The 24,296-nt window shown below is 42.4% G+C and overlaps 1 protein-coding gene across 2 annotated transcripts in view; it reads left to right on the forward strand.

Moving 5' to 3' along the window:
- The window catches only part of LOC139763148 (uncharacterized), a 71,355-nt gene that overhangs the window by 29,491 nt on the left and 17,568 nt on the right, over positions 1–24,296 (forward strand). Inside the window, exon 5 of one of the 2 annotated variants that reach the window (XR_011716043.1) lies at positions 13,424–13,577. The exons of the other annotated variant lie outside the window; for it this stretch is intronic. The gene's annotated coding sequence lies outside the window, so the exon portion shown is untranslated. The remainder of the gene's footprint in view (positions 1–13,423; positions 13,578–24,296) is intronic. 2 annotated transcript variants of the gene reach the window in all.

Genomic DNA, 24,296 nt, shown 5'->3' on the forward strand with positions numbered 1-24,296 from the left:
CCTGAACATGCAGGAGGGTGAAAGGAGGGCAAGGAATAGAGTGAATTGGATCGATGTGGTATACCGGGGTTGACGTGCTCTCAGTGGATTGAATCAGGGCATGTGAAGCGTCTGGGGTAAACCATGGAAAGTAGTGTGGGGCCTGGATGTGGAAAGGGAGCTGTGGTTTTGGGCATTATTGCATGACAGCTAGAGACTGAGTGTGAACGAATGGGTCCTTTGTTGTCTTTTCCTAGCGCTACCTCGCACACCTGAGGGGGAGGGGGATGGTATTCCATGTGTGGCAAGGTGGCGATGGAAATGAATAAAGGCAGACAGTGTGAATTGTGTGCATGGGTATATATGTATGTGTCTGTGTGTGTATATGTATGTGCACATTGAGATGTATAGGTATGTATATTTGCATGTGTGGACGTGTATGTATATACATGTGTATGGGGGTGGGTTGGGGCATTTCTTTCGTCTGTTTCCTTGCGCTACCTCGCAAACGCGGGAGACAGCGACAAAGCAAAAAAAAAATATATATATATATTTTATATATATATATTTATATATATATTTTAAAAATATATATATATATATTTTCTTTTTTTTTTGCTTTGTCGCTGTCTCCCGCGTTTTGAGGTAGCGCAAGGAAACAGACGAAAAAAATGGCCCAACCCACCCCCATACACATGTATATACAAACGTCCACACACGCAAATATACATACCTACACAGCTTTCCATGGTTTACCCCAGGCGCTTCACATGCCCTGATTCAATCCACTGACAGCACGTCAACCCCGGTATACCACATCGCTTCAATTCACTCTATCCTTGCCCTCCTTTCACCCTCCTGCATGTTCAGGCCCCGATCACACAAAATCTTTTTCACTCCATCTTTCCACCTCCAATTTGGTCTCCCACTTCTCCTCGTTCCCTCCACCTCCGACACATATATCCTCTTGGTCAATCTTTCCTCACTCATTCTCTCCATGTGCCCAAACCATTTGAAAACACACTCTTCTGCTCTTTCAACCACGCTCTTTTCATTTCCACACATCTCTCTTACCCTTACGTTACTTACTCGATCAAACCACCTCACACCACACATTGTCCTCAAACATCTCATTTCCAGCACATCCATCCTCCTGCGCACAACTCTATCCATAGCCCACGCCTCGCAACCATACAACATTGTTGGAACCACTATTCCTTCAAACATACTCATTTTTGCTTTCCGAGATAATGTTCTCGACTTCCACACATTCTTCAAGGCTCCCAGAATTTTCGCCCCCTCCCCCACCCTATGATCCACATCCGCTTCCATGGTTCCATCCGCTGCCAGATCCACTCCCAGATATAGAAAACACTTCACTTCCTCCAGTTTTTCTCCATTCAAACTCACCTCCCAATTGACTTGACCCTCAACCCTACTGTACCTAATAACCTTGCTCTTATTCACATTTACTCTTAACTTTCTTCTTTCACACACTTTACCAAACTCAGTCACCAGCTTCTGCAGTTTCTGACATGAATCAGCCACCAGCGCTGTATCATCAGCGAACAACAACTGACTCACTTCCCAAGCTCTCTCATCGCCAACAGACTTCATACTTGCCCCTCTTTCCAAAACTCTTGCATTCACCTCCCTAACAACCCTATCAATAAACAAATTAAACAACCATGGAGATATCACACACCCCTGCCTCAAACCTACATTCACTGAGAACCAATCACTTTCCTCTCTACCTACACGTACACATGCCTTACATCCTCGATAAAAACTTTTCACTGCTTCTAACAACTTGCCTCCCACACCATATATTCTTAATACCTTCCACAGAGCATCTCTATCAACTCTATCATATGCCTTCTCCAGATCCATAAATGCTACATACAAATCCATTTGCTTTTCTAAGTATTTCTCACATACATTCTTCAAAGCAAACACCTGATCCACACATCCTCTACCACTTCTGAAACCACACTGCTCTTCCCCAATCTGATGCTCTGTACATGCCTTCACCCTCTCAATCAATACCCTCCCATATAATTTACCAGGAAAACTCAACAAACTTATACCTCTGTAATTTGAGCACTCACTCTTATCCCCTTTGCCTTTGTACAATGGCACTGTGGACGCATTCCGCCAATCCTCAGGCACCTCACCATGAGTCATACATACATTAAATAACCTTACCAACCAGTCAACAATACAGTCACCCCCTTTTTTAATAAATTCCACTGCAATACCATCCAAACCTGCTGCCTTGCTGGCTTTCATCTTCCGCAAAGCTTTTACTACCTCTTCTCTGTTTACCAAATCATTTTCCCTAACCCTCTCACTTTGCACACCACCTCGACCAAAACACCCTATATCTGCCACTCTATCATCAAACACATTCAACAAACCTTCAAGATACTCACTCCATCTCCTTCTCACATCACCGCTACTTGTTATCACCTCCCCATTTGCGCCCTTCACTGAAGTTCCCATTTGCTCCCTTGTCTTACGCACTTTATTTACCTCCTTCCAGAACATCTTTTTATTCTCCCTAAAATTTAATGATACTCTCTCACCCCAACTCTCATTTGCCCTTTTTTTCACCTCTTGCACCTTTCTCTTGACCTCCTTTCTCTTTGTTTTATACATCTCCCACTCAATTGCATTTTTTCCCTTCAAAAATCGTCCAAATGCCTCTCTCTTCTCTTTCACTAATACTCTTACTTCTTCATCCCACCACTCTCTACCCTTTCTAATCAACCCATCTCCCACTCTTCTCATGCCACAAGCATCTTTTGCGCAATCCATCACTGATTCCCTAAATACATCCCATTCCTCCCCCACTCCCCTTACTTCCATTGTTCTCACCTTTTTCCATTCTGTACTCAGTCTCTCCTGGTACTTCCTCACACAAGTCTCCTTCCCAAGCTCACTTACTCTCACCACCCTCTTCACCCCAACATTCACTCTTCTTTTCTGAAAACCCATACAAATCTTCACCTTAGCCTCCACAAGATAATGATCAGACATCCCTCCAGTTGCACCTCTCAGCACATTAACATCCAAAAGTCTCTCTTTCGCGCGCCTGTCAATTAACACGTAATCCAATAACGCTCTCTGGCCATCTCTCCTACTTACATAAGTATACTTATGTATATCTCGCTTTTTAAACCAGGTATTCCCAATCATTAGTCCCTTTTCAGCACATAAATCTACAAGCTCTTCACCATTTCCATTTACAACACTGAACACCCCATGTATACCAATTATTCCCTCAACTGCCACATTACTCACCTTTGCATTCAAATCACCCATCACTATAACCCGGTCTCGTGCATCAAAACCACTAACACACTCATTCAGCTGCTCCCAAAACACTTGCCTCTCATGATCTTTCTTCTCATGCCCAGGTGCATATGCACCAATAATCACCCATCTCTCTCCATCAACTTTCAGTTTTACCCATATTAATCGAGAATTTACTTTCTTACATTCTATCACATACTGCCGTAACTCCTGTTTCAGGAGTACTGCTACTCCTTCCCTTGCTCTTGTCCTCTCACTAACCCCTGACTTTACTCCCAAGACATTCCCAAACCACTCTTCCCCTTTACCCTTGAGCTTCGTTTCACTCAGAGCCAAAACATCCAGGTTCCTTTCCTCAAACATACTACCTAGCTCTCCTTTTTTCACATCTTGGTTACATCCACACACATTTAGGCACCCCAATATGAGCCTTCGAGGAGGATGAGCACTCCCCGCGTGACTCCTTCTTCTGTTTCCCATTTTAGAAAGTTAAAAAAAAAATACAAGGAGGGGAGGATTTATGGCCCCCCGCTCCCGTCCCCTCTAGTCGCTTTCTATATATGGGTATATATGTATGTGTCTGTGTGTGTATATGTATGTGCACATTGAGATGTATAGATATGTATATTTGCATGTGTGGACGTGTTTGTATATACATGTGTATGGGGGTGGGTTGGGCCATTTCTTTCGTCTGTTTCCTTGAGCTACCTCGCAAACGCGGGAGACAGCGACAAAGCAATTATATATATATATATATATATATATATATATATATATATATAAATATATATATATATATATATATATATAATATATATATATATATATATATATATATATATATATATATATATATATATATATATATATATATATATATATATATAAACCCAGTCTCGTGCATCAAAACCAGTAACACACTCATTCAGCTGCTCCGAAAACACTTGCCTCTCATGATCTTCTTCTCATGCCCAGGTGCATATGCACCAAAATAATCACCCATCTCTCTCCATCAACTTTTAGTTTTACCCATATTAATCGAGAATTTACTTTCTTACATTGTATCACATACTCCCACAACTCCTGTTTCAGGAGTACTGCTACTCCTTCCCTTGCCCTTGTCCTATCACTAACCCCTGACTTTACTCCCAAAACATTCCCAAACCACTCTTCCCCTTTACCCTTGAGCTTCGTTTCACTGAGAGCCAAAACATCCAGGTTCCTTTCCTCAAACATACTACCTATCTTTCCTTTTTTCACCTCTAGATTACATCCACACACATTTAGACACCCAAGTCTGAGCCTTCGAGGAGGATGAGCACTCCCCTCGTGACTCCTTCTTCTGTTTCCCATGGGTTATTTGAATGCAAAGGTGAGTAATGTGGCAGTTTATGGAATAATTGGTATACATGGGGTGTTCAGTGTTGTAAATGGAAATGATGAAGAGCTTGTAGATTTATGTGCTGAAAAAGGACTGGTGATTGGGAATACCTGGTTTAAAAAGCGAGATATACATAAGTATACGTATGTAAGTTGGAGAGATGGCCAGAGAGCGTTATTGGATTACGTGTTAATTGACAGGCGCGCGAAAGAGAGACTTTTGGATGTTAATGTGCTGAGAGGTGCAACTGGAGGGATGTCTGATCATTATCTTGTGGAGGCTAAGGTGAAGATTTGTATGGGTTTTCAGAAAAGAAGAGTGAATGTTGGGGTGAAGAGGGTTGTGAGAGTAAGTGAGCTTGGGAAGGAGACTTGTGTGAGGAAGTACCAGGAGAGACTGAGTACAAAATGGAAAAATGTGAGAACAAAGGAAGTAAGGGGAGTGGGGGAGGAATGGGATGTATTTAGGGAATCATTGATGGATTGCGCAAAATATGCTTGTGGCATGAGAAGAGTGGGAGGTGGGAAGTAAGATTATTAGTGAAAGAGAAGAGAGAGGCATTTGGACGATTTTTGCAGGTAAAAAATGCAATTGAGTGGGAGATGTATAAAAGAAAGAGACAGGAGTTCAAGAGAAAGGTGCAAGAGGTGAAAAAGAGGGCAAATGAGAGTTGGGATGAGAGAGTATCATTAAATTTTAGGGAGAATAAAAAGATGTTCTGGAAGGAGGTAAATAAAGTGCGTAAGACAAGCGAGCTAATGGGAACTTCAGTGAAGGGCGCAAATGGGGAGGTGATAACAAGTAGTGGTGATGTGAGAAGGAGATGGAGTGAGTATTTTGAAGGTTTGTTGAATGTGTTTGATGATAGAGTGGCAGATATAGGGTGTTTTGGTCGAGGTGGTGTGCAAAGTGAGAGGGTTAGGGAAAATGATTTGGTAAACAGAGAAGAGGTAGTAAAAGCTTTGCAGAAGATGAAAGCCGGCAAGGCAGCAGGATTGGATGGTATTGCAGTGGAATTTATTAAAAAAGGGGGTGACTGTATTATTGACTGGTTGGTAAGGTTATTTAATGTATGTATGACTCATGGTGAGGTGCCTGAGGATTGGCGGAATCCGTGCATAGTGCCATTGTACAAAGGCAAAGGGGATAAGAGTGAGTGCTCAAATTACAGAGGTATAAGTTTGTTGAGTATTCCTGGTGAATTATATGGGAGAGTATTGATTGAGAGGGTGAAGGCATGTACAGAGCATGAGATTGCGGTAGAGCAGTGTGGTTTCAGAAGTGGTAGAGGATGTGTGGATCAGGTGTTTGCTTTGAAGAATGTATGTGAGAAATACTTAGAAAAGCAAATGGATTTGTATGTAGCATTTATGGATCTGGAGAAGGCATATGATAGAGTTGATAGAGATGCTCTGTGGAAGGTATTAAGAATATATGATGTGGGAGGCAAGTTGTTAGAAGCAGTGAAAAGTTTTTCTCGAGGATGTAAGGCATGTGTACTTTGAGGAAGAGAGGAAAGTGATTGGTTCTCAGTGAATGTAGGTTTGCGGCAGGGGTATGTGATGTCTCCATGGTTGTTTAATTTGTTTATGGATGGGGTTGTTAGGGAGGTGAATGCAAGAGTTTTGGAAATAGGGGCAAGTATGAAGTCTGTTGGGGATGAGAGAGCTTGGGAAGTGAGTCAGTTGTTGTTCGCTGATGATACAGCGCTGGTGGCTGATTCATGTGAGAAACTGCAGAAGCTGGTGACTGAGTTTGGTAAAGTGTGTGAAAGAAGAAAGTTAAGAGTAAATGTGAATAAGAGCAATGTAATTAGGTACGGTAGTGTTGAGGGTCAAGTCAATTGGGAGGTAAGTTTGAGTGGAGAAAAACTGGAGGAAGTAAAGTGTATTACATATCTGGGAGTGGATGTGGCAGCGGATGGAACCATGGAAGTGGAAGTAGATCATAGGGTGGGAGAGGGGGCGAAAATCCTAGGAGCCTTGAAGAATGTTTGGAAGTCGAGAACATTATCTCGGAAAGCAAAAATGGGTATGTTTGAAGGAATAGTGGTTCCAACAATGTTGTATGGTTGCGAGGCGTGGGCTATGGATAGAGTTGTGCGCAGGAGGATGGATGTGCTGGAAATGAGATGTTTGAGGACAATGTGTGGTGTGAGGTGGTTTGATCGAGTAAATAACGTAAGGGTAAGAGAGATGTGTGGAAATAAAAAGAGCGTGGTTGAGAGAGCAGAAGAGGGTGTTTTGAAATGGTTTGGGCACATGGAGAGAATGAGTGAGGAAAGATTGACCAAGAGGATATATGTGTCGGAGGTGGAGGGAACGAGGAGAAGAGGGAGATCAAATTGGAGGTGGAAAGATGGAGTGAAAAAGATTTTGTGTGATCGGGGCCTGAACATGCAGGAGGGTGAAAGGAGGGCAAGGAATAGAGTGAATTGAAGCGATGTGGTATACCGGGGTTGACGTGCTGTCAGTGGATTGAATCAAGGCATGTGTATGGGGGTGTGTTGGGCCATTTCTTTCTTCTGTTTCCTTGCGCTATCTCGCAAACGCGGGAGACAGCGACAAAGCAAAAAAAAAAAAAAAAATATATATATATATATATATATATATATATATTATTTAATGTATGTATGACTCATGGTGAGGTGCCTGATGATTGGCGGAATGCGTGCATAGTGCCATTGTACAAAGGCAAAGGGGATAAGAGTGAGTGCTCAAATTACAGAGGTATAAGTTTGTTGAGTATTCCTGGTAAATTATATGGGAGGGTATTGATTGAGAGGGTGAAGGCATGTACAGAGCATTAGATTGGGGAAGAGCAGTGTGGTTTCAGAAGTGGTAGAGGATGTGTGGATCAGGTGTTTGCTTTGAAGAATGTATGTGAGAAATACTTAGAAAAGCAAATGGATTTGTATGTAGCATTTATGGATCTGGAGAAGGCATATGATAGAGTTGATAGAGATGCTCTGTGGAAGGTATTAAGAATATATCATGTGGGAGGCAAGTTGTTAGAAGCAGTGAAAAGTTTTTCTCGAGGATGTAAGGCATTTGTACTTTGAGGAAGAGAGGAAAGTGATTGGTTCTCAGTGAATGTAGGTTTGCGGCAGGGGTGTGTGATGTCTCCATGGTTGTATATTTTGTTTATGGATGGGGTTGTTAGGGAGGTGAATGCAAGAGTTTTGGAAAGAGGGGCAAGTATGAAGTCTGTTGGGGATGAGAGAGCTTGGGAAGTGAGTCAGTTGTTGTTCGCTGATGATACAGCGCTGGTGGCTGATTCATGTGAGAAACTGCAGAAGCTGGTGACTGAGTTTGGTAAAGTGTGTGAAAGAAGAAAGTTAAGAGTAAATGTGAATAAGAGCAATGTAATTAGGTACGGTAGTGTTGAGGGTCAAGTCAATTGGGAGGTAAGTTTGAGTGGAGAAAAACTGGAGGAAGTAAAGTGTATTAGATATCTGGGAGTGGATGTGGCAGCGGATGGAACCATGGAAGCGGAAGTGGATCATAGTGTGGGAGAGGGGGCGAAAATCCTGGGAGCCTTGAAGAATGTTTGGAAGTCGAGAACATTATCTCGGAAAGCAAAAATGGGTATGTTTGAAGGAATAGTGGTTCCAACAATGTTGTATGGGTGCGAGGCGTGGGCTATGGATAGAGTTGTGCGCAGGAGGATGGATGTGCTGGAAATGAGATTTTTGAGGACAATGTGTGGTGCGAGGTGGTTTGATCGAGTGAATAACGTAAGGGTAAGAGAGATGTGTGGAAATAAAAAGAGCGTGGTTGAGAGAGCAGAAGAGGGTGTTTTGAAATGGTTTGGGCACATGGAGAGAATGAGTGAGGAAAGATTGACCAAGAGGATGTATGTGTCGGAGGTGGAGGGAACGAGGAGAAGAGGGAGATCAAATTGGAGGTGGAAAGATGGAGTGAAAAAGATTTTGTGTGATCGGGGCCTGAACATGCAGGAGGGTGAAAGGAGGGCAAAGAATAGAGAGAATTGAAGCGATGTGGTATACCGGGGTTGACGTGCTGTCAGTGGATTGAATCAAGGCATGTGTATGGGGCTGGGTTGGGCCATTTCTTTCGTCTGTTTGCTTGCGCTACCTCGCAAACGCGGGAGACAGCGACAAAGCAAAAAAAAAAAAAAAATATATATATATTATTTAATGTATGTATGACTCATGGTGAGGTGCCTGATGATTGGCGGAATGCGTGCATAGTGCCATTGTACAAAGGCAAAGGGGATAAGAGTGAGTGCTCAAATTACAGAGGTATAAGTTTGTTGAGTATTCCTGGTAAATTATATGGGAGACTATTGATTGAGAGGGTGAAGGCATGTACAGAGCATCAGATTGGGGAAGAGCAGTGTGGTTTCAGAAGTGGTAGAGGATGTGTGGATCAGGTGTTTGCTTTGAAGAATGTTTGTGAGAAATACTTAGAAAAGCAAATGGATTTGTTTGTAGCATTTATGGATCTGGAGAAGGCATATGATAGAGTTGATAGAGATGCTCTGTGGAAGGCATTAAGAATGTATGGTGTGGGAGGCAAGCTGTTAGAAGCAGTGAAAAGTTTTTATTGAGGATGTAAGGCATATGTACGTGTAGGAAGAGAGGAAAGTTATTGGTTCTCAGTGAATGTAGGTTTGCGGCAGGGGTGTGTGATGTCTCCATGATTGTTAATTTGTTTATGGATGGGGTTTTTAGGGAGGTGAATGCAAGAGTTTTGGAAAGAGGGGCAAGTATGAAGTCTTTTGGGGATGAGAGAGCTTGGGAAGTGAGTCAGTTGTTGTTCGCTGATGATACAGCGCTGGTGGCTGACTCATGTGAGAAACTGCAGAAGCTGGTGACTGAGTTTGGTAAAGTGTGTGAAAGAAGAAAGTTAAGAGTAAATGTGAATAAGAGCAAGGTAATTAGGTACAGTAGGGTTGAGGGTCAAGTCAATTGGGAGGTAAGTTTGAATGGAGAAAAACTGGAGGAAGTAAAGTGTTTTAGATATCTGGGAATGGATCTGTCAGCGGATGGAACCATGGAAGCGGAAGTGGATCATAGGGTGGGGGAGGGGGCGAAAATTCTGGGAGCCTTGAAGAAGGTGTGGAAGTCGAGAACATTATCTCGGAAAGCAAAAATGGGTATGTTTGAAGGAATAGTGGTTCCAACAATGTTGTATGGTTGCGAGGCGTGGGCTATGGATAGAGTTGTGCGCAGGAGGATGGATGTGCTGGAAATGAGATGTTTGAGGACAATGTGTTGTGTGAGGTGGTTTGATCGAGTAAGTAACGTAAGGGTAAGAGAGATGTGTGGGAATAAAAAGAGCGTGGTTGAGAAAGCAGAAGTGGTTGTTTTGAAATGGTTTGGGCACATGGAGAGAATGAGTGAGGAAATATTGACCAAGAGGATATATGCGTCGGAGGTGGAGGGAACGAGGAGAAGTGGGAGACCAAATTGGAGGTGGAAAGATGGAGTGAAAATTATTTTGTGTGATCGGGGCCTGAACATGCAGGAGGGTGAAAGGAGGGCAAAGAATAGAGTGAATTGGATCGATGTGGTATACCGGGGTTGACGTGCTGTCAGTGGATTGAATCAGGGCATATGAAGCGTCTGGGGTAAACCATGGAAAGCTGTGTAGGTATGTATATTTGCGTGTGTGGACGTATGTATATACATATGTATGGGGGTGGGTTGGGCCATTTCTTTCGTCTGTTTCCTTGCGCTACCTCGCAAAATCGGGACACAGCGACAAAGTAAAAAAAAAAAAAAAATTATATATATATATATATATATATATATATATATATATATATATATATATATATATATATATATATTATTTAATGTATGTATGACTCATGGTGAGGTGCCTGATGATTGGCGGAATGCGTGCATAGTGCCATTGTACAAAGGCAAAGGGGATAAGAGTGAGTGCTCAAATTACAGAGGTATAAGTTTGTTGAGTATTCCTGGTAAATTATATGGGAGGGTATTGATTGAGAGGGTGAAGGCATGTACAGAGCATCAGATTGGGGAAGAGCAGTGTGGTTTCAGAAGTGGTAGAGGATGTGTGGATGAGGTGTTTGCTTTGAAGAATGTTTGTGAGAAATACTTAGAAAAGCAAATGGATTTGTTTGTAGCATTTATGGATCTGGAGAAGGCATATGATAGAGTTGATAGAGATGCTCTGTGGAAGGCATTAAGAATATATGGTGTGGGAGGCAAGTTGTTAGAAACAGTGAAAAGTTTTTATCGAGGATGTAAGGCATATGTACGTGTAGGAAGAGAGGAAAGTGATTGGTTCTCAGTGAATGTAGGTTTGCGGCAGGGGTGTGTGATGTCTCCATGGTTGTTTGATTTGTTTATGGATGGGGTTGTTAGGGAGGTGAATGCAAGAGTTTTGGAAAGAGGGGCAAGTATGAAGTCTGTTGGGGATGAGAGAGCTTGGGAAGTGAGTCAGTTGTTGTTCGCTGATGATACAGCGCTGGTGGCTGATTCATGTGAGAAACTGCAGAAGCTGGTGACTGAGTTTGGTAAAGTGTGTGGAAGAAGAAAGTTAAGAGTAAATGTGAATAAGAGCAAGGTAATTAGGTACAGTAGGGTTGAGGGTCAAGTCAATTGGGAGGTAAGTTTGAATGGAGAAAAACTGGAGGAAGTAAAGTGTTTTAGATATCTGGGAGTGGATCTGGTAGCGGATGGAACCATGGAAGCGGAAGTGGATCATAGGGTTGGGGAGGGGGCGAACATTCTGGGAGCCTTGAAGAATGTGTGGAAGTCGAGAACATTATCTCGGAAAGCAAAAATGGATATGTTTGAAGAAATAGTGGTTCCAGCAATGTTGTATGGTTGCGAGGCGTGGGCTATGGATAGAGTTGTGCGCAGGAGGGTGGATGTGCTGGAAATGAGATGTTTGAGGACAATGTGTGGTGTGAGGTGGTTTGATCGAGTAAGTAATGTAAGGGTAAGAGAGATGTGTGGAAATAAAAAGAGCGTGGTTGAGAGCAGAAGAGCGTGTTTTGAAATGGTTTGGGCACATGGAGAGAATGAGTGAGGAAAGATTGACCAAGAGGATATATGTGTCGGAGGTGGAGGGAACGAGTAGAAGTGGGAGACCAAATTGGAGGTGGAAAGATGGAGTGAAAAAGATTTTGAGTGATCGGGGCCTGAACATGCAGGAGGGTGAAAGGCGGGCAAGGAATAGAGTGAATTGGATCGATGTGGTATACCGGGGTTGACGTACTGTCAGTGGATTTAATTAGGGCATGTGAAGCGTCTGGGGTAAACCATGGAAAGTTGTGTGGGGCCTGGATGTGGAAAGGGAGCTGTGGTTTCCGGCATTATTGCGTGACAGCTGGAGACTGAGTGTGAACGAATGGGGCCTTTGTTGTCTTTTCCTAGTGCTACCTCGCACACATGAGGGGGGAGGGGGATGGTATTCCATGTGTGGCCAGGTGGCGATGGGAATGAATAGGGGCAAGCAGTGTGAATTGTATGCATGGGTATATATGTATGTGTAGGTGTGTGTATATATATGTGTACATTGAGATGTATAGGTATGTATATTTGCGTGTGTGGGCGTGTGTGTGTGTACATTGTGTATGTAGGTGGGTTGGGCCATTTATTTCGTTTGTTTCCTTGCGATACCTCGCAAACGGCGGAGACAGCGATAAAGCAAAATAAATAATAATGAATATATATATATATATATATATATATATATATATATATATATATATATATATATATATATATATATATATATATGTATATATATATATTATCCCTGGGATAGGGGAGAAAGAATACTTCCCACGTATTCCCTGCGTGTCGTAGAAGGCGACTGAAAGGGGAGGGAGCGGGGGGCTGGAAATTCTCCCCTCTCGTTTTTTTTAAATTTTCCAAAAGAAGGAACAGAGAATGAGGCCAGGTGAGGATATTCTCTCAGAGGCCCAGTCCTCTGTTCTTAACGCTACCTTGCTAACGCCGGAAATGGCGAATAGTATGAAAGAAAGATATATATATATATATATATATATATATATATATATATATATATATATATATTACACTTAGTCGCTGTCTTCCGCGTCAGCGAGGTAGCGCAAGGAAATAGACGAAAGAATGGCCCAACCCATCCACATACATATGTATATACAGAAACGCCTACACACGCACATATCACATACACAGATATAAAGATATATACACAAGTACATATTCATACTATCTGGCTTCATCCATTCTCGTCGCCGTTCCGCCACACATGAAATGGTATACCACATTGTTCCAATTCACTCTATTCCTTGCATGCCTTTCACCCTTCTATATGTTTAGGCTTCGATCGCTCAAAATCTTTTTCGCTTCATCCTTCCTCCTGCAATTTGGTCTCCCACTTCTCTTCGTTCCATCCACCTCTGACACATATATCCTCTTGGTCAATCTTTCCTCACTCATTCTCTCCATGTGACCAAACCACTTCAATACACCCTCTTCTGCTCTCTCAAACACACACTTTTTTGTTTTCACACATCTCTCTTACCCTTTTTATTATTTACTCGATCAAAATACCTCACATCACATATTGCCCTGAAACTTTTCATTTCGAACATATCTTCCCTCCTCCGCACAACCCTATCTATAGACGATGCCCGGTAACCATATAACATTAGTGGAACCCCTATTCCTTCAAACATATCCATTTTTGCTCTCCATGATAAATTGTACTCTATGACACCCTATAACGCACTGATTATTTTTTCTTTTTTCAGATCTGAAAAAGAAAAAAAATCATTGAGTTATGAGGTATCAAAAAGTGAGTACATTTTTTTGGGAAAGCATTGCAGAAGATTAAAGCCGGCAGGATTGGACGGTATCGGAGTGGAATTTATTAAAAAAGGGGGTGACTGTGTTGTTGACTGGTTGGTAAGTATATTCAGTGTTATGTATGGTTTATGGTGAAGTGCCTGAGGATTGGCGGAATGCATGCATAGTGCTATTGTACAAAGGCACAGGGAATAAAGGTGAGTGTTCAAATTACAGAGGTTTTCTGAGTATTCACGGGAAATTGTATGGGAGGGTATTGATTGAGAGGGTAAAGGCATGTGCAGAGCATCAGATTGGGGAAGAGCAGTGTTTTTTATGAAGTGGTAGAGGATGTGTGGATCAGGTGTTTCCTTTGAAGAATGTATGTGAGAAATACTTAGAAAAACAGATGGAATTGTATGTAGTATTTATGGCTCTGGAGAAGGCATTTGATAGAGATGCTTAATGGAATGTATTAAGAGTATATGGTGTGGGAGATAAGTTGCTAGAAGCAGTGAAAGGTTTTTATCATGGATGTTAGGTATGTGTACGTGTAGAAAGAGAGGAAAGTGACTGGTTCCCAGTGAATGTTGGTTTGCGGCAGGAGTGCATGATGTCTCCATGGTTGTTGTATCTTTATGGATGGGGTTGTTAGGGAAGTGAATGGAAGAGTTTTGGAAAGTGGCAAGTATGCACTTTGTTGTAGATGAGAGGGCTTTCGAAGTGAGTCAGTTGTTCGCTGATGATACATCGCTGGTGGCTGATTCGGATGAGAAAGTGTAGAAGTTGGTGACTGAGTTTGGTAAAGTTTATGAAAGAAGAAAGCTGAGAGTAGATGTGAATAAGAGCAAGGTTATTTGGTTCAGTAGGGTTGAGGGACAAGTTAAGTGGGAGGTAAGTTTGAATGGAGAAAAACTGGAGGAAGTGAAGTGTTTTAGACGTCTGACAGTGGATTTAGCAGCGGATGAAACCGAAGGTTCTGGGAGCGTTGAAGAACGTGGAAGGGGAGAACGTTATCTCGGAGAGCAAAATGGGTATGTTTGAAGGAATAGTGGTTCCAACAATGTTATATGGTTGCGAGGCGTGGGCTACAGATAGGGTTGTGCGGAGGAGGATGGATGTGTTGGAAATGAAATATGTGGTGTGAGGTGGTTTGATCGAGTAAGTAATGAAAGGGTAAGAGAGATGTATGGATAGAAAAAAGAGTGTGGTTGAGAGAGCAGAAGAGGGTGTATTGAAATGGTTTGGTCACATGGAGAGAATGAGTGAGGAAAGATTGACCAAGAAGATATATGTGTCAGAGGTAGAGGGAAAGAGGAGAAGTTGGAGACGAAATTGGAGGTGTAAGGATGAAGTGAAAAAGGTTTTGAGCGATCGGGGCCTGAACATACAGGAGGGTGAAAGGCGTGCAAGGGATAGAGTGAACTGGAACGATGTGGTACCGGGTTCGACATGCTGTCAGCGGGTTGAACCAGGACATGTGAAGCATCTGGGGTAAATCATGGAAAGTTCTTTGGGGCCTGGATTTGGAAAGGGAGCTGTGGTTTCTGTACATTATACATGACAGCTAGAGACTGAGTGTGAACGAATGTGAACTTTATTGTCTTTTCCTAGAGCTACCTCGCGCGCCCGTGGGGGAGGGGGTTGCTGTTTTTCATGTGTGGGGGATGGCGACGAGAATGGATAACGGCTGCAAGTATGAATATGTACATGTGTATATATGTATATGTTTGTGTATGTATATGTATGTATACGTTAAAATGTACAGGTATGTATATGTGCGTGTGTGGGTGTTTATGTATTATGCATGTGTTGTTGGGTGGGTTGGGCCATTCTTTCGTCTGTTTCCTTGCGCTACCTCTCTAACGCGGGAGACAGTGACTAAGTATAATAGTTATATATATATATATATATATATATATATATATATATATATATATATATATATATATATAAACAGGCGGGAGCTCTACTGCCAGGCTGTGATCGCCCCTATAAATAGATGACTATTCGAATACTATGTACTCGAATACCCTCCGTCCCACGTTGGTGTGTAACGGGGTCTACACCGGTCATTTCCCATCTGGATCACACAGCCAGCAGATAGCTGTGTGAGCCTGATGGGAAATGACTGGTTTGCGTTCTTATGCACTTTGTTCGTATATATATATATATATATATATATATATATATATATATATATATATATATATATATATATATATATATTATTATTATTATTATTTTTTTATTATACTTTGTCGCTGTCTCCCGCGTTTGCGAGGTAGCGCAAGGAAACAGACGAAAGAAAAGGCCCAAGCCCCCCATACACATGTATATACATACGTCCACACACGCAAATATACATACCTACACAGCTTTCCATGGTTTACCCCAGACGCTTCACATGCCTTGATTCAATCCACTGACAGCACGTCAACCCCGGTATACCACATCGCTCCAATTCACTCTATTCCTTGCCCTCCTTTCACCCTCCTGCATGTTCAGGCCCCGATCACACAAAATCTTTTTCACTCCATCTTTCCACCTCCAATTTGGTCTCCCTCTTCTCCTCGTTCCCTCCACCTCCGACACATATATCCTCTTGGTCAATCTTTCCTCACTCATTCTCTCCATGTGCCCAAACCACTTCAAAACACCCTCTTCTGCTCTCTCTACCACGCTCTTTTTATTTCCACACATCTCTCTTACCCTTACGTTACTCACTCGATCAAACCACCTCACACCACACATTGTCCTCAAACATCTCATTTCCAGCACATCCATCCTCCTGCGCACAACTCTATCCATAGCCCACGCCTCGCAACCATACAACATTGTTGGAACCACTATTCCTTCAAACATACCCATTTTTGCTTTCCGAGATAATGTTCTCGACATCCACACATTCTTCAAGGCCCCCAGAATTTTCGCCCCCTCCCCCACCCTATGATCCACTTCCGCTTCCATGGTTCCATCTGCTGCCAGATCCACTCCCAGATATCTAAAACACTTCACTTCCTCCAGTTTTTCTCCATTCAAACTCACCTCCCAATTGACTTGACCCTCAACCCTACTGTACCTAATAACCTTGCTCTTATTCACATTTACTCTTAACTTTCTTCTTCCACACACTTTACCAAACTCAGTCACCATATATATATATATATATATATATATATATATATATATATATATATATATTCTTTCTTTTTTTCATACTATTCGCCATTTCCCGCATTAGTGAGGTAGCGTTAAGAACAGAGGACTGGGCCTTTGAGGGAATATCCTCACCGGGCCCCGTTCTCTGTTCCTTCTTTTGGGAAAAAAAAAAATGAGAGGGGAGGATTTAAAACCCCCCGCTCCCTTCCCTTTTAGTCGCCTTCTACGACACGCAGGGAATACGTGGGAAGTATTCTTTCTCCCCTATCCCCAGGGATAATATATATATATATTTTTTTTTTTTTTTTTTTTATACTTTGTCGCTGTCTCCCGCGTTTGCGAGGTAGCGATATATATATATATATATATATATATATATATATATATATATATATATATATATATATATATATATATATATATATTTTTTTTTTTTTTTTTTTTTTTTTTTATACTTTGTCGCTGTCTCCCGCGTTTGCGAGGTAGCGCAAGGAAACAGACGAAAGAAATGGCCCAACCCCCCCCCCCCATACACATGTACATACACACGTCCACACACACAAATATACATACCTACACAGCTTTCCATGGTTTACCCCAGACGCTTCACATGCCTTGCTTCAATCCACTGACAGCACGTCAACCCCTGTATACCACATGACTCCAATTCACTCTATTCCTTGCCCTCCTTTCACCCTCCTGCATGTTCAGGCCCCGATCACACAAAATCTTTTTCACTCCATCTTTCCACCTCCAATTTGGTCTCCCTCTTCTCCTCGTTCCCTCCACCTCCGACACATATATCCTCTTGGTCAATCTCTCCTCACTCATTCTCTCCATGTGCCCAAACCATTTCAAAACACCCTCTTCTGCTCTCTCAACCACGCTCTTTTTATTTCCACACATCTCTCTTACCCTTACGTTACTTACTCGATCAAACCACCTCACACCACACATTGTCCTCAAACATCTCATTTCCAGCACATCCATCCTCCTGCGCACATCTCTATCCATAGCCCACGCCTCGCAACCATACAGCATTGTTGGAACCACTATTCCCTCAAACATACCCATTTTTGCTTTCCGAGATAATGTTCTCGACTTCCACACATTTTTCAAGGCTCCCAAAATTTTCGCCCCCTCCCCCACCCTATGATCCACTTCCGCTTCCATGGTTCCATCCGCTGACAGATCCACTCCCAGATATCTAAAACACTTCACTTCCTCCAGTTTTTCTCCATTCAAACTCACCTCCCAATATATATATATCCCTGGGGATAGGGGAGAAAGAATACTTCCCACGTATTCCCTGCGTGTCGTAGAAGGCGAATAAAAGGGGAGGGAGCGGGGGGCTGGAAATCCTCCCCTCTCGTTTTTTTTTTTTTTATTTTTTATTTTTTTTTTTTTTTAAAAGAAGGAACAGAGAATTGGGCCAGGTGAGGGTATTTCCTCAGGGCCCAGTCCTCTGTTCTTAACGCTACCTCGCTGATGCGGGAAATGGCGAATAGTTTGAAAGAAAGAAAGAAATATATATATTTTTTTTTTTTTATACTTTGTCGCTGTCTCCCGCGTTTGCGAGGTAGCGCATGGAAACAGACGAAAGAAATGGCCCAACCCACCCCCATACACATGTATATACATACGTCCACACACGCAAATATACCTACCTACACAGCTTTCCATGGTTTACCCCAGACGCTTCACATGCCTTGATTCAATCCACTGACAGCACGTCAGCCCCGGTATACCACATCGCTCCAATTCACTCTATTCCTTGCCCTCCTTTCACCCTCCTGCATGTCCAGGTCCCGATCACACAAAATCTTTTTCACTCCATCTTTCCACCTCCAATTTGGTCTCCCTCTTCTCCTTGTTCCCTCCACCTCCGACTCATATATCCTCTTGGTCAATCTTTCCTCACTCATCCTCTCCATGTGCCCAAACCACTTCAAAACACCCTCTTCTGCTCTCTCAACCACGCTCTTTTTATTTCCACACATCTCTCTTACCCTTACGTTACTCACTCGATCAAACCACCTCACACCACACATTGTCCTCAAACATCTCATTTCCAGCACATCCATCCTCCTGCGCACAACTCTATCCATAGCCCACGCCTCGCAACCATACAACATTGTTGGAACCACTATTCCCTCAAACATACCCATTTTTGCTTTCCGAGATAATGTTCTCGACTTCCACACATTCATAAATATATATATATATATATATATATATATATATATATATATATAAATTTTTTTTTCTTTTTTTTTTTTGCTTTGTCGCTGTCTCTCGCGTTTGCGAGGTAGCGCAAGGAAACAGACGAAAGAAATGGCCCAACCCACCCCCATACACATGTATATACATACGTCCACACACGCAAATATACATACTTACACAGCTTTCCATGGTTCACCCCAGACGCTTCACATGCCCTGATTCAATCCACTGACAGCACGTCAACCCCGGTATACCACATCGCTCCAATTCACTCTATTCCTTGCCCTCCGTTCACCCTCCTGCATGTTCAGGCCCCGATCACACAAAATCTTTTTCACTCCATCTTTCCACCTCCAATTTGGTCTCCCACTTCTCCTCGTTCCCTCCACCTCCGACACATATATCCTCTTGGTCAATCTTTCCTCACTCATTCTCTCCATGTGCCCAAACCATTTCAAAACACCCTCTTCTGCTCTCTCAACCACGCTCTTTTTATTTCCACACATCTCTCTTACCCTTACGTTACTTACTCGATCAAACCACCTCACACCACACATTGTCCTCAAACATCTCATTTCCAGCGCATCCACCCTCCTGCGCACAACTCTATCCATAGCCCACGCCTCGCAACCATACAACATTGTTGGAACCACTATTCCTTCAAACATACCCATTTTTGCTTTCCGAGATAATGTTCTCGACTTCCACACATTCTTCAAGGCTCCTAGGATTTTCGCCCCCTCCCCCACCCTATGATTTACTTCCGCTTCCATGGTTCCATCCGCTGCCAGATCCACTCCAAGATATCTAAAACACTTTACTTCCTCCAGTTTTTCTCCATTCAAACTTACCTCCCAATTGACTTGACCCTCAACCCTACTGTACCTAATTACCTTGCTCTTATTCACATTTACTCTTAACTTTCTTCTTTCACACACTTTACCAAGCTCAGTCACCAGCTTCTGCAGTTTCTCACATGAATCAGCCACCAGCGCTGTATCATCAGCGAAAAACAATTGACTCACTTCCCAAGCTCTCTCATCCACAACAGACTTCATACTTGCCCCTCTTTCCAAAACTCTTGCATTTACCTCCCTAACAACCCCATCCATAAACAAATTAAACAACCGTGGAGACATCACACACCCCTGCCGCAAACCTACATTCACTGAGAACCAATCACTTTCCTCTCTTCCTACACGTACACATGCCTTACATCCTCGATAAAAACTTTTCACTGCTTCTAACAACTTGCCTCCCACACCATATATTCTTAATACCTTCCACAGAGCATCTCTATCAACTCTATCATATGCCTTCTCCAGATCCATAAATGGTACATACAAATCCATTTGCTTTTCTAAGTATTTCTCACATACATTCTTCAAAGCAAACACCTGATCCACACATCCTCTACCACTACTGAAACCACACTGCTCTTCCCCAGTCTGATGCTCTGTACATGCCTTCACCCTCTCAATCAATATATATATATATATATATATATATATATATATATATATATATATATATATATATATATATATATATATATATATATATATATCATATCCTTTCTTAATCACAGGGAAATGAAGCAAGATAAGTTCCCAAGTGCATTATCGAGTAATGATCACACCATCAGATGAGATACAAGAGAGAAATGTGACAGTCAGTTGATATACAAGGAAGAGACGTAGGTAGGACGCCATTTGTAAAACAAGAGACTATCCAAATGGAGGTCGGGTGCCTTTAAGTATGGCAACTTTCCCTCATAATATCTATTATGTTGACAATAAAGGGAACTGTTTACATATTGTATTAACAATACAGCTATCCAATTTGTATAGACCTTCAATAATATTAGTTTTACAATTCTTTGTGTATATGTTAATAGGAGATTCATTGATATTTCATATGGTACATGAGTTAGAGTTAATAATTAAGATGACATTACTGCAGTCAGTACAATGATCATAAATTCCAAAATGATTTGACAAGGCATTTGATTCTTCTCCTGTTCTTATTTATTATACTTAATCGCCATCTCCCGCGTCAGCGAGGTAGCGCAAGGAAACGGACGAGGAATGACCCAACCCACCCACATACACATGTATAAACGTAAATGCCCACACACGCACATATACCTCCATACACATTTCAACGTATACATATGTGTATATACATACATAGACATATACATGTATACACATTACACACCTACACTTGCCGCATTCATCCATTACCGTCGCCCGCCCGCCACACATGAAATGGCACCCCTTCACCAAGCGCGCCCGAGGTAACGCTAGGAAAAGACAAAAAAGGGCACATTTGTTCACACTCAGTCTAGCTGTCATGTGTAATGCACCGAAACCACAGCTGCCTTTATACATCCAGACTCCACACACTTTTCTATGGTTTACCCCAGACGCTTCACATACTCTGGTTCAATCCGTTGACAGCATGTCGATCCCGGTATACCACATCGATCCAATTCACTATTCCTTGCACGCCTTTCACCCTTCTGTATGTTCAGGCCCCGATCGCTCAAATTTTTCTTCACTCCATCCTTCCCCTTCCAATTTGTCATTGTTTCCTCACTCATTCTCCATGTGTCCAAACCATTCCAACACACTCTCTTCTGCTTATCTCTCTTACCCTTTCATTACTTAATCAAACCACCTCACACCACATATTGTCCTCAAACATTTCACTTCCAACACATCTGCACTCCGTGCAACCCTGTCTATAGCCCATGCCTTGCAACTATTTAATAGTGTTGAAACCACTATTCCTTCAAACATACCCATTTTTGCTCTCCAAGATAACGTTCTTTCCTTCCACACATTCAACGCTCCCAGAACCTTCGCCCCCTCCCCCACCCTGTGGCTCACTTCTGCTTCCATGGTTCCATCTGCTGCTAAGTCCACTCCCAGATATCTAAAACACTTCATTTCCCCGAGTTTTTCTCCATTCTAACTTACCTCCCAGTTAACTTGTCCCTCAACCCTACTGAACTAATAATCTTGATCTTATTCACATTTACTCTCAACTTTCTTTCACACACTTTATCAAACTCAGTCACCAACTTCTGCAGTTTTTCACCCGAATCAGCCAATAGTGCTGTATCATCAGCGAACGACAACTGACTCAATTCCCAAGCCCTATCATCGACAATAGGCTGCATACTTGCCCCTCTCTCCAAAACTTTTGCATTCACCTCCCCAATCACCCCATCCACAATCAAACAGCCTTAGAGACATCACGCATCCCTGCCGCAAACCGACATTCACTGGGAACATATCACTTTACTCTCTTCCTTCTCGTACACATACCTTACATCCTTGGTAAAAACTCATCATTGCTTCCAGGAACTTACGTCCCCCGTCATATACTCTTAAAACCTTCCACAAAGCATCTCTATCAATCCTGTCATATGCCTTCTCTAGATCCATGAGTGCTACATACAAATCCATATGTTTTTCTAAGTGTTTCTCACATACACTCTTCAAAGCAAACACCTGATCCACACATCCTCTACCACTTTTGAAACCACACTGCTCCTCCCCCAATATAATGCTCTGTACATGTCTTCACCCTCTCAATGAATACCCTCCCATATAATTTCCCAGGAATACGCAACACACTTATACTGCTGTAAATTGAATGCACGCCTTTATTCCCTTTGCCTTTCTACAATGCCACTGTGCATGCATTCCGCCAATCCTCAAGCAATTCACCATGATCCATACATACATTGAATATCCTTATCATTGAATATCCTTACCAACAAATCAACAACACAGTCACCCCCTTTTTTAATAAATTCCAATGCAGTACCATCCGAACCCGTCGCCTTGCCGGCTTTCATCTGCAAATCTTTCACCACCTCTTCTCTGTTTACTAAACCATTCTTCCTGACCCCTCTCATTTCGCACACCACCCCGACCTAAAAACCCTATATCTGCCACTCTATTATCAAACACATTCAACATTCAAAATACTCGCTCCATCTCCTCACTTCATCACTACTTACTATTTCCTCATTTGCCCCTATACTTTTGTTCTCTTGTCTTGTGTTTTCACTAACAATCTTACGTCTTCCTTCCACTTCTCAGTATCCTTTCTAATCTGCCCACCTCCTACCTTTCTCATGCCACATGCATCTTTTGTGTAAGCCATCTCTGCTTCCCTAAATACATCCATTGCTCCCCCAGTCCTCTTACGTCATTTGCTCTCTCCTCTTGCCATTCTGCACTCAATGTCTCTTGGTACCTTCCTCACACAAGTCTCTTTCCAAGTTCACTTAATCTCACCACTATTTTCTCCCCAACATTCTTCTGAAAACCTCTACAGATCTTCACCTTCGCCTCCACAAGATAGTGGCTGCCCCTTGTGGAGAGACATCCCAAAGTCTCTCTTTCACGCGCCTATCAATTAGCACTTAATGCAATAACGACCTCTTGCTATCTCTCCTACTCACATAGGTATACATATGTATATCTCTCTTTTTATACTAGGTATTCTCAATCACCAGTCCTTTTTCAGCACACAAATCTCCATGCTCTTCACCATTTCCATTTACAACACTGAGCACCCCATGTACACCAATTATACCCTCAACTGCCACATTACTCACCTTTGCCTTCAAGTCACCCATCACTATAACCCTGTCTCGTGCATGAAAGCTGCTAACACACTCACTCAGCCGCTCCCAAAACACTTGCCTCTCATGCTCTTTCTTCTCATGACCACGTGCATAGGCACTAATCTCTCTTCATCCACTTTTAGTTTCACTCATAGCAATCTAGGGTTTACTTTCTTACACTCTATCGCATACTCCCACCACTCCTGTTTCAGGAAGAGTGCTACTCCTTTCTTGCTCTTGTCCTTTCACCCACCTGACTTTGCTTCCAAGTCATTCCCAAACCATTCTTCCCCTTTACCCTTGAGTTTCTTTTCACTCTGAGCCAGAACATCCAGGTTCCTCTCCTCAAACATGCTACCTATCTCTTCTTTTTTCTCATCTTGATCACATGCACACACATTCAGACACCCCAATCTGAGCCTTCGAGGAGGATGAGTACTCCCCGCTTGACTTCTGTTTCCCCTTTTAGAAATTTGAATAGAAGGATGTGGGGGTTGGGGGGTTTCCAGCCCCCCCACTCCCGCCTCCTTTAGTCGCTTTCTACGACACTCGGGGAATACGTGGGGAATATTCTTTCTCCACCATCCCTATATTTATGTTGCTTAAGTCTAAGAGAAAGATGCGTACCAGTCTGCCCAACATAAGACATATCACAATTTCTGCCTTAGTACTCTATAAACGCATCCTGCGGAAGTTTTTGGTATATTCCTGATAAAGATATTCTTTATATTATTGTTGTTGCTGAAGGCAACATTTGCATTAAAGGATTTAAGCATCATGTGAAGTAAAGTGAAATTATTATTAAA

Source organism: Panulirus ornatus, chromosome 46 (assembly GCF_036320965.1).
Source record: "Panulirus ornatus isolate Po-2019 chromosome 46, ASM3632096v1, whole genome shotgun sequence".
NCBI lineage: Eukaryota > Metazoa > Arthropoda > Malacostraca > Decapoda > Palinuridae > Panulirus > Panulirus ornatus.